The 11,341-nt window shown below is 42.4% G+C and overlaps 1 pseudogene; it reads left to right on the forward strand.

Annotated features, from left to right (window-relative positions):
* The first annotated feature begins 440 nt into the window (after nt 1-440).
* LOC117705811 (non-POU domain-containing octamer-binding protein pseudogene) lies at nt 441-1,953 on the forward strand (annotated as a pseudogene).
* The last annotated feature ends 9,388 nt before the right edge of the window (nt 1,954-11,341 follow it).

Genomic DNA, 11,341 nt, shown 5'->3' on the forward strand with positions numbered 1-11,341 from the left:
AGAAAATAAAGTCAGTGAAAACCTGGCTCTTTGAACGAGGATGCAGAAAGTGGAAACAGCTAATTAAGAAGATAATCAACAGCTTTGTCAGGACATTACTGAGGACCAGAAATAAGTAGATACATAAAAGTAATCACTTTTATCAGGAAGAGAAGACAGCGATAACTAATAATCATATTTATCTAAAAAGAAATGTGAATTTGTTCACTATCTGGTTGAAATTCAGACCTTAAAGGAAGCTAATGAGAAAACTGAACTTCAAGAACAAGAAATGAGAAAAAAATCTAATAGAGTCTGTTCAGAAAATAGAGCAGATGACAGGTGACTATAACTAGATGAAGTAAATGGTGCATCCCACAGACACTATTGTAAACCAGATTTAAAAAGAGAATGAGTGCTTTTTTTCTCTGGATGGTGGAGGCTGTGCAGCGTTTCCCTTACTCTGAGCAAAGAACTGTGGGCAGAGGCAGTCGGGGTTAGAGAGGACTGGGAGGCAGACACTTTGCTGTGTTCAAATCGAAGTCAAGGGTGCAAAAATGCAGAGCAATAAAATCTTTAACTTGGAGAAGCAGAATTATACTCCAAGGAAGCATCATCAACATCAGCAGCAGCACCAGCAGCCGCCACCCCCACCAATACCTGCAGATGGACAGCAGGCCAGCAGCCAGAATGAAGGCTTGACTATTGACCTGAAGAATTTTAGGAAACGAGGAGAGAAGGCTTTTACCCAACATAGCCGTCTCTTTGTGGGCAGTCTTCCCCCCTGGCATCACTGAGAAGGAAATGAGGAAACTTTTTGAGAAATATGGAAAAGTACGTGAAGTTTTCACTCATAAGGATAAAGGCTTTGGCTTGGAAATATTCGCTTGGAAACACGAACCCTAGCGGAAATTGCCAAAGTACAGCTGGACAATATGCCACTCCGTGGAAAGCAGCTGCAAGTGCTCTTTGCCTGTCACAGTGCAACCCTTACAGTCCTCAACCTTCCTCAGTACGTGTCCAGTGAACTGCTGGAAGAAGCCTTTTCTGTGACTGGCCAGGTGGAGAGGGCTATAGTCATTGTGGATGACCGAGGAAGGCCCTCAGGGAAAGGCATTGTTGAGTTCTCAGGGAAGCCAGCTGCTCGGAAAGCTCTGGACAGATGCAGTGAAGGCTCCTTCTTGCTAATCACATTTCCTCGACCTGTAACTGTGGAGTTTATGGACCAGTTAGATGATGAAGACAGACTTCCAGAGAAACTGGTTATATACAACCAGCAATTTCACAAGAAGAGAGAACAGGCACCCAGATTTGCACAACCGGGGTCCTTTGAGTATGAGTATGCCATGCGCTGGAAGGCACTCACTGAGATGGAGAAGCAACAACAAGTGGACCGGAACATCTAGGAGTCTCGTGAGAAGTTGGAGATGGAAACGAAGGCAGAAAGTCATGAGCACTGGGTTATGCTAATGAGGCAGGATTTGATGAGACGTCAAGAAGAGCTTCGGAGGATGGAGGAGCTGCGTAACCAAGAGGTTCAGAAACGAAAGCAGTTAGAACTCAGGAAGTGGAACGCAGTCTCCGTGAGGAAGAGATGCGACGACAAGAAGAAATGATGCGACAACAGCAGGAAGGCTTCAAGGGAACTTTCCCTGATGCTATATATCTCTCATGTGCCTATGATGTGAGAGAACAAGAGATATTACGGATGGGCCAAATGGCTATGGGAGGTGCTATGGGCATAAACAATAGAGGCGCCATTCCCCATGCTCCTGTGTCACCTGGTACTCCAGCTCCTCCAGGAGCTGCTGCTATGATGCCAAATGGGACCCTTGGATTGACCCCAACAACAACCGAACATTTTGGCCAAGCTGCTACAATGGAAGGAATTAGAGCAATTGGTGGAACTCCTCTACATTTAACCGTCCAGCTCCAGGAACTGATTTTGCTCCAAATAAACACCGCCGATATTAAAGTTGCATTGTCTAGTTTCCTACAGCCTTTAAAAAGAAAGGCCCTTTTTGAACTAGCCAGAATTCTACCCTGGAAAAGTGTTAGGGGTTCTTCCCAATATATAGGTGTTCCCTGCTTGTGCTACTCTAATGAGTATGCTTGAAGGCAGAGGGGCAAGGGAGGGGTGGTGTTTAACAAGTCAAAGTCTGTGGTATAGTGTGTTATCAAGTTTGTCTGGTGCATTCCTCAAGTATATTGATTGTTGAGGGCCTGGAGAACCATAGGAAAATGGACTCATAGCTCCACTAATCTTGATCTTTCTCTCTCTCTCTCTCTCTCTCTCTCTCTCTCTCTCTCTCTCTCTCTCTCTCTCCCTCCCTCCCTCTCTCTCCCCATCGTGTTTTAATTGCTTTCTCATCTTTATTCCCCTCAACCCCAGAGACACTGCCGCATATACCACAAAACCAAAACATCCTCTAGTGACCTAGCCCCATTCCCCCATTCACTCCAGGAGAGAGTTCAGACAAACGTCCACAGAGGTTACAGCATACACACGGTTCTGTTACATCTCATATACGACCCCTTCATGTCCTAAGGACGACATTTTCTCTTAGAGGTTTTCATTTTAGCATATCTTAAAACACTCTTGTGTTAACTTGCCTCCATCTTTTTCTTGGGTAAGGACTACACTTTCATGTCTCTGATGTTGCTGTTCACAACTTTTCTTGATAGGCCTAGTACAATTTGGGAACAGGGTTGCTGTGAGTTGAAGGTCTGACAGTAGCTCTTAGTCTTGCCTATCTTAGGTAGTTACACTGTGCATTTTTATTAGTGTACTATGATTTGTTCCTGATACCTTTAATTGAAAATTTTTCTGAGAAATGGAGCAGTAATGCAGCATCACCTTATTAAAATACATTTGACATCTTAAAAAAGAGAGAAAGAATGGGCATTATCAACTTCAAGTGTGAGAGCTCACAGACCTTCTGAAAGCATGGGATGAAGGGATCCAGTCATGATGACTATCAATGAAAACATAGCAGAATACAAAGTGCTGTTCTCAATTAATAAAACATTTTTCCATTTTCTATTTTGATTTAACTTTAATTTTGATTTTATTTTAAAGATTTACAGCAGACAATAACATTTATATTGCTTTTAAATTTTTAATTGTGTGTCTTGACTAGAAAACTTCTTAAACTGCCATCTGTAGTCCTCAGGCTTATTTGTTTATTAAACAGGAGTTTCTGAGCACAGAATAATCAGGAATGGGATTAGTAAAACGATCTATCAAGGTCAGTTAGAATACCTTATAAGGGTACCCCCTGTCTGTACCTAATTGCCACATTCCAGTCTCACCTACCTTCACAGCCATATCCTAGGATTAGAATGATTGCTATTTGTGAACTCTCTGAGATGACTGAATCAATAATTCTTACTGTAAAAGCTGTCACTCCAGTTGTCGCTTCTCTATCCCACCAGCAGACAGGAACGACACAACTTAGAGTTCTTCTCAACACAGTTTTATTCAGGATCTTTTACTATCCTCTCTGTATGGATGCCCTTTTCTTATCTCTCTTTCTCTGGATGCCCTTCTGTCCTCTCCTCTCTCTGGATGCCTTTCTGATCTCTCCTCTCTCTGGATGCTTTTCTCCTATCTCTCTGGATGGTCTTCTGTTATCTCCCTGGGTGGTCCTACTCTCCTCTCTTTCAGGAGGCTCTTCTCCTATCTCTCTTATTGGTGTTCTGTTATCTCTCTTAACAGCAGTTCTTTTTATATCCCTGCCTGTCCCAATCAGCACCTGCCATGTGGGCATGCCTCATTGGTGCACCTCAAACAGCCTGATCCTGCGTAGCAGCGAGTCTGTACATTGTGGCTCAGTTAGGGAAAAATGCACAGTGCTCAAACTGCCAAGAAGCAGAGCTCGAGCGAACCTGCTCCTCACAATTCCCCCTTATTTATTAATTTTGGCAGAGAGAGTGCCTGTCTTAGGTTGCCCCTTTTAAGCAACGCTCCTTACCCGTCATGGGGAGTCAGACAGCTTTGGTTTGGTCCCTGTCTTAGGTTGGTAACGTGCCCAAGGAGTCTTACCTGTCATTGACTACCTCTCTAGCATGCCAAGCCACACTTGAGGAGGAGACTGTTCGTCTCCACTGCTGCAAATGCTTGTTCTGTGATGTTTTTCTGTCGGGCTTTCATCTGACACATGCACCAAAAAGCAAGGCAACTGATGGGGACCAGGCACATAGCAACCTCCCCACACCCATTCCTTGATGTGGGACATTGCTTGAAGAGTCCAGCTGGTCAATCCAGAGGCCAGGGAGGCATCCACTCTGGTAACAATGGACTGTCATAATTCTCTCGATCAATTTCCTGTAAAAAACTGAGGCTTTTGAAAAGGTTATTAGCATGGCTTATAAAAGAAATACTGAGCTTTCAAAGGTGATAAAAACTAGCATTGCTCCTTATCACTGGTAGCATCCACATCAGCAGAAGAGTCTTTCTTAGCCTCTCCATTCCTGTCTTCTTGCTGTATAACCCTGGTAAGTCTTCCTGGAACCCAAATTGGCTGATGTTGATCCTGAGGAAACACACAAACAGACCCTCTAGCCCACACCAATACTGGGTCAGGGCCACTCCATTTTCCTGTCAATATGTCCTTCTACATAGCCATGCCTTTATGGGTAGCATCAGGATCAGAATGGCAATCAGCTGCAGACTGTCCCTGCTTATCCAGAGTCAAAAATTTTAGGGTAAAGAGGGCTATAGCCACTCTCTCTCTCTCTAGGCTTATGGCCAGAGGCTATTCCCCCTCTTTGTTTAAGAAGACATTCCTTTAGGGTGCAGTGTGCCCATTCAGCAATGCCCTGCCCCTGAGGATTATAAGTCAAAGCATGGTTAAGGTGAACTCCCATGGTCTTACAAAAGGACACAAAGGAAGTAGTATAGGATCCTTTGGAAAATGATTATCCATTGTTCCATTAAAAGTACATCTCAAAATTGCCCAATCATCCACAGTGGCCATCAATACTTCAAGTTTAGCGGCTGTATATGGTATACCTTGTTGAACCAGCAGTAAAGCTGCCCTAGCTTCCTCAGTGAGCTGCCTAGGAGAATTCAAATTTGGATCACCAGGTAGGATATCATACAATGGTTGTAGCTGCCTGTTGGATAAGTGAAGGCATGATCTTACCCATTGTATATATCCCAATAATCTTTGAAAGTCATTCAGTGTCCACAGGACATCTGTACGAATATGAATCTTTTGGGGAACTATCCATTCGGCTGATATCCTAGTTCCCAAGTACTCAACAACACTACCTTTTTGTACCTTTTTCTGGGGCTATGACTAATTGTTTTGTCTTTAGACTGAATACAATAAAATTGTAGGCATCATCAAGCATTTGTTCTGTAAACTATTTATCATTCTGCAGTCTAAAACTAGTGAGACTTCCAAACTACAACAGTTTGACTTAACAATGTAACTTTCACTCTCTTGCTTGATGCAATGTTTGTCTTAAAAGTTAAGAAATCAAGTATTAGAAGCACAAGGGCCTTTTATTTTTAATGCAATTAAAAAAGAAATCCCTTAAATACTGTGTGTTCTTTTTATTTAAGGGGTAGGCTAGTACCAAAGTTTACTGAAAATTAAGAGGGGTGCATCAATTCACTACCCTTTCTTAAGCCAATTTAAAAACACCCAAACTTTTGCTGACCTCATTCCTGATAGATACTAATAGAGGGGGGAAAAAGAAACAAAGATGGTAACCTTGTATCTCTACTGACTCCTGGAAAAACTTCTGTGGTTGGTATTGAGTGCCTTTTCCTTTCACTTTTAACTCCTCCCAAAACTGGGAACTTATACTTTCACTTTCAACTCACCCCCAAACCAGGAACTTATATTTTCACTTTTAACTTGTCCCCAAACCGGGAACTTATATTGTCTCCTATCCTAGAACTTAACTTGTCCCACTTGCCTGGGAACTTTATAGTCTCTGAACCGAGAGCTTTCTTTTGTCCCACTTACCTGGGAACTTACCAGCTAGCTGCCCTGACTGTGTTGAGTTCTGAATCTCTTTCCCAGTACGGGCCACCATTTGTTGCTTCTCTATCCGACCAGCAGACAGAAACGATGCAACTCAGAGTTCTTCTCAACTCAGTTTTATTCAGGATCTTTTACTATCCTCTCTGTATGGATGCCCTTTTCTTATCTCTCTTTCTCTGGATGCCCTTCTGTCCTCTCCTCTCTCTGGATGCCTTTCTGATCTCTCCTCTCTCTGGATGCCTTTCTCCTATCTCTCTGGATGCCCTACTCCTATCTCTCTGGATGCCTTTCTCCTATATCTCTGGATGGTCTTCTGTTATCTCCCTGGGTGGTCCTACTCTCCTCTCTTTCGGGAGGCTCTTCTCCTATCTCTCTTATTGGTCTTCTGTTATCTCTCTTAATGGCAGTTCTTTTTATACCCCTGCCTGTCTCAATGAGCACCTGCCATGTGGGCATGTCTCATTGGTGCACCTCAATCAGCCAGATCCTGCGTAGCAGTGAGTCTGTGCATTGTGGCTCAGTTAGGAAAACACGGTGTGCAAACTGCCAAGAAGCAGAGCTCAAGCACACCTGCTCCTTGCTCGAGCGCACCACTCCTCACATCCAGTGACATCATTTCTAGCCATGCTCCCAGCAATCTTACTGGCAATTAGGAATTGTTTATCATCTGGAGAGCTCGGTTAATCTATATTTTAAACAAGTGTTGTAGAGAGAATCTCTTATAAACATCACCTGTCAATAAAAAAGCTGATGGCCAATGAGCTGAGGCAGGAAATAGGAGGTGGGACACTGGTAGGAAGTGAGAGGATTCTGGGAAATAGTAGGAAATAAAAGAGAGACTTGGAGAGAGCTGAGAGAGGTGAGAGTTGGACCTAGGAGATGGACATAAACAGAAAGATTCTGAGGAGACATGAAGGAAGAAACAGGCAGGGACTGAAGGAGGGGTAACTAACCATGTGGCAGACATCGAATAGTTTAAAGGGGTAAATAAGTTATGAGCTAGTCAGGGAATGAGCCAAATCTTGTGGCCTAGACATTTATTAATAAATATTTAGTCTGAGAGTCATCACTCCAGGAGCAGGACTGGGAAGGAAGATCGACTGTAATTTTTTAACAAATGGTGCCCTACATGGGGCACTTATAGGCTTGGATTTTTTCAAGCCCCCCTTTAATTGGGCTCTTTAAAGCTTCAACTTCCATTCTTAACCCATGAACCAAAAGAGAAAGATGGCTAATAAGTCAAGGGGGTTGTGGACCTGTTTAGAAGTAGTTCTTTGGGGGTGATTCCAATCTTTGTCATCAGGATATCAGCAGTCCAGTCAAATAGCAAACACCAAACATGGAACAGTAATGGCAGTCCAGTAGCAGCAGCTGGATCCAGCAGAAACCTTGAGCAAGGCTCAGCCAAATCAGCACAAGTCAGCAGAAATGTCAAGAAGCAGTCAGAATACCATGAGAAGTTCTTTAGCACATGTACTGTCTGGTTTTGTGCCAACTTGACACAGACTGGATCACAGAGAAAGGAGCTTCAGTTGAGGAAATGCCTCCATGAGATCCAACTGTAAGGCATTTTCTCAATTAACAATCAAGGAGGGAGGGCCCATTGTGGGTGGTACCATCCCTGGGGTGGTAATCTTGGCTTCTATAAGAAAGAAAGCTGAGCAAGGCAGAGGAAGAAAGTCAGTAAGAAACATCCCTCCATAGCCTCTGCATCAGCTCCTGTATCCTGACCTGCTTGAGTTCCAGTCCTGTCCTTTTTTGGTGATGAACAGCAATGTAGAAGTGTAAGCTGAATAAACACTTTCCTCCCCAACTTGCATCTTGGTCAAGATGTTTTGTCCAGGAATAGAAACCCTGACTAAGACAGCACATTTGTCTCTATGAAGTCATGACAACCAAGATCAGCAAAGCATTGCAGAGCTAGCAAAGACCAATGAAGCATTACAAGGTATACCAATGCAAGAGTGTCCTTAGTGAAGCCCAGTGAAGCTCTGCAAAGCATTGCACACCAAAAGAAGAGTAAGCAGTGAAGACCAGTGAAGTGTTGCAAGGCATACCAACACAAGAGTGTCCTTACTGTTGGGTACCATTTATATGCTTCCAAGTATTACAAACCCTCTCAAGTGTCTGCTCCAGTAAAACATCCTCTCACATGTCTGCTTCAGCAAAGCTCATAAGACAGCTTCCAAAAAAACATCAGATGTCACAACTGTGACTCCAAAGAACCAGAAATTTTCACTTCAAAATGTAATTGCAATGAGGAGAAATTTGAGTGAATCACAAGGGAATAAATTAATTTGTAAAGCTCTAGAAAGGAGACTTTTCAATCAATCAGGTCACTGTTGTAGCCACTCAGCTGCTGTTTCTAAAAGAAAACGGCAATGGACAGACATTCTTAAATGAATGACATGCTGTTTCCAGTTCCTTACAGAGACATGGTTTTTCAACTGTGAAATGAAATCAGCCAACACTTAGGAAGAAGCAATTGTTTGGCTCACATTTAATTATGATATAATGACTTAGTCCCCTATTGTGTGATATTTAGAAAGTTTTCAGTTTTCTTTTGAAAACAGTGTTTTAATGAGTACTTTTGTATATCTATTACATTGCAAATATATAAATATTTCAGAAAAATCAATTGCTGTGAGCACATTGTAGAAAAGATGTCTTGATTAAATAATAAGATTAGTTTACCCTGCTTTTCTACAACTTAATTTATTAGCTCTTCAATATTAATACGTTTATCAACTTCATATTTAACAGATTAGCTGGAAGTTTGACCAGATGTTCTCTAAATGAAGAATAAAAACAGTTTCCGATTGTGAGAAATGACCCAAATGATTCTGGAGTATATAAGAGGGGTTTTTATTTTATGACATTAGCACAAGCATTTGGTAAAATGAAGTGTGTGTTCTAGTGTTGTGAATTGATGGTGATTCTGAGCAGTTGACATGCTACAAGTCAGTGTCTTGCAAGTCTGAGTTTAAGTGTGAACTTCTACAGCAATGTTATGTTTCCTTACATCTTCTCTGTAATTGGTGGAGATCTGATAAGGCCCCAGCTGTGCAAAGCCTCCTGCAGTCTGCCTGTGACTGGGGCCTTAGCTGCACAGCTGTAGTTTGTGGCCAGGCTGTAGGCTGGCTGAAAGCACTGTGCCTCAGCAGCACAGAGGTAGGTGCCTGAGTCCTCCAGCTGGGCATCTCTGATGTGCAGGGTGCTGTGTTGCTCCTTAGAGTTGAATGTTGACTTTAACCTCCCGATCTCCTTTGTTCCTGGAACCAGGTAAAAAAGATTGATGAGCTTGCCCGTGGGATTCTGTCGGAACCACTGCACAGATGTCATGGTGATAGAAAAATTACATCTCAGAACAGAACTGATTCCCTCGTGGAGACTCAGGGCTGAAGGACTCTGCATCACAGTATCTCCTCTCACCCCTGATGGAAACAGAAAAGCAAACCAGAATCAAAGAGAGGTTTTCACCCACACCAGTCAAATAGCCCACCCATGAGGATGAATGCACATGAGCATTGTGTGAGCTCTCTCCCCCTCCACCACCGACATTTCTGGAGAATTCCTAATAGGAACTTAGCTAAGCACAACTCACAGCAAGTCTGCACCCACAGAATCCCCAGCACAGCTCCCAGGTTCCTCTCCATGGCCCCTGTCCAATCGCTGGGATGTCTTCTCTCCAGCTCTGTAGAGTGTCAAGCCTTGTGCCAGACAACTTGTGCTTACAGACAATAAGATCTCTCTGAGTCACTGAGCTTCCTCATTCATCTGAACATGAAACTCCACCCACCTCCACCTCATGACTGCACTGCAAGTGCTCCAGGGCTGTGGAGGACATTGATGTAGAGCCCAGGGCACTGCGTTTCTACAATATGTTCTGATCATTGTCTTATGTCTTCCATCACCTCCAAATCTTTCCCACCTCCTCACCCACTCAAGCCCAGCCCTTTCTTTTTCTCTCTCTTTAGAAAGCAAACAGGTAAACAAACAGAAATAAATGAAAATTAACAAAGATGAAACACACACACAACTCCCCCCACCCCCAAAAAAACCCCACAAGACAGGTATCTATAAAATACAGACAAAAGACCAGTAAGACAAAACATGCTCAAACTAAGCAATAGGACATTCTATATTGGCCATCTTCTGCTGTGTGATAAATATTACAAGAAAGTCCTGGCAGGACTCTTAAATTACACAATTTTGACAAATCAGCATACAATCCACTATACAGAATAAAAAGAATTTCTTGCAATTAAGATCATCATAGACATAAAAAATGTTCTCAATACAGTTTTGTAAACAAGAAATTCCCTACTTTAACCCTGATACCTTTTCTGACTGTTGGCTTCTGGTCTGCTGGTTTGCTGTGCTCTGCAGGAAAGCACAGCTGATTCAGATCAGGCTAAGGATGCCGGCTCAGGTGAACTGAGGCCCCCTCCCTTCTAGTTTTTTATACCTTATATTTTCCAGTTTTCTTTTCAACAAAAGCACCTATTCTTTTTCTTTCTAGTTTGGGATACACACACACACACACACACACACGCTGCAGAACTATAAGTGCCACATTATGCATTCACCAGTAGAAGGACATTAGGTTGTCCCTATTTCCTAGTTACTTTGAGTGGAGCAGCAATGAACAGAAGCAAGAGTCTGTGGAGAAGGACGTAGAATTCTTTGGACATACACTGAAGTAGAATAGCTAGATCATGTGGTACATGTATCTTTAGGTGTTTTTTTTTTTTTGAAGATTTTCCACACTATTTCCAGAGCAACTCCACCAATTTTTATTATGTCTCCCAACAGTGAATGTGGGTTCCTTTCCCCGACACCCACCCCAGCATTTGTTGTCAGTTGTTTTATTCTAGATATTCTAAAGCATATATATATATATATATATATATATATATATATATATATATAGTGATATAAAAAGTATTGAAATAATTTTTAATACTTTGATTTTATGGAATTTTAGATGAAAAGCTAAAAAACAGAAAAAAGCAGTGAAAGTAATTTTTCTTCTGTGTCCATCCTCAAGGAGATTCTGTTTTGTTTACATCTATTCAGAGAATTGTTCTTTAAAAAGATTTATAGACACATGAGATCCGGTGAACAGGCTCTGGATTATCTGTGGGTTTATACAAAATGACCAAGAGCTGAAGATCTGTATAACTCTGCACCATCATCACCATTCCTGGCTTTGTGAGTGGATTGCCTTATGTTCTTATGTCTCAGCTCAGCTCTTCACACAGCAGGGCATCTTAAGAATCTGTAATTTCTAGGAACCCTGCAATGCCCCCTAGTGAACCCACACAACCAACAAAAGTGACTTCAGGCCATCTCTACAAGCC

This window comes from Arvicanthis niloticus, chromosome 3 (genome assembly GCF_011762505.2).
Source record: "Arvicanthis niloticus isolate mArvNil1 chromosome 3, mArvNil1.pat.X, whole genome shotgun sequence".
In the NCBI taxonomy this organism is placed as follows: domain Eukaryota; kingdom Metazoa; phylum Chordata; class Mammalia; order Rodentia; family Muridae; genus Arvicanthis; species Arvicanthis niloticus.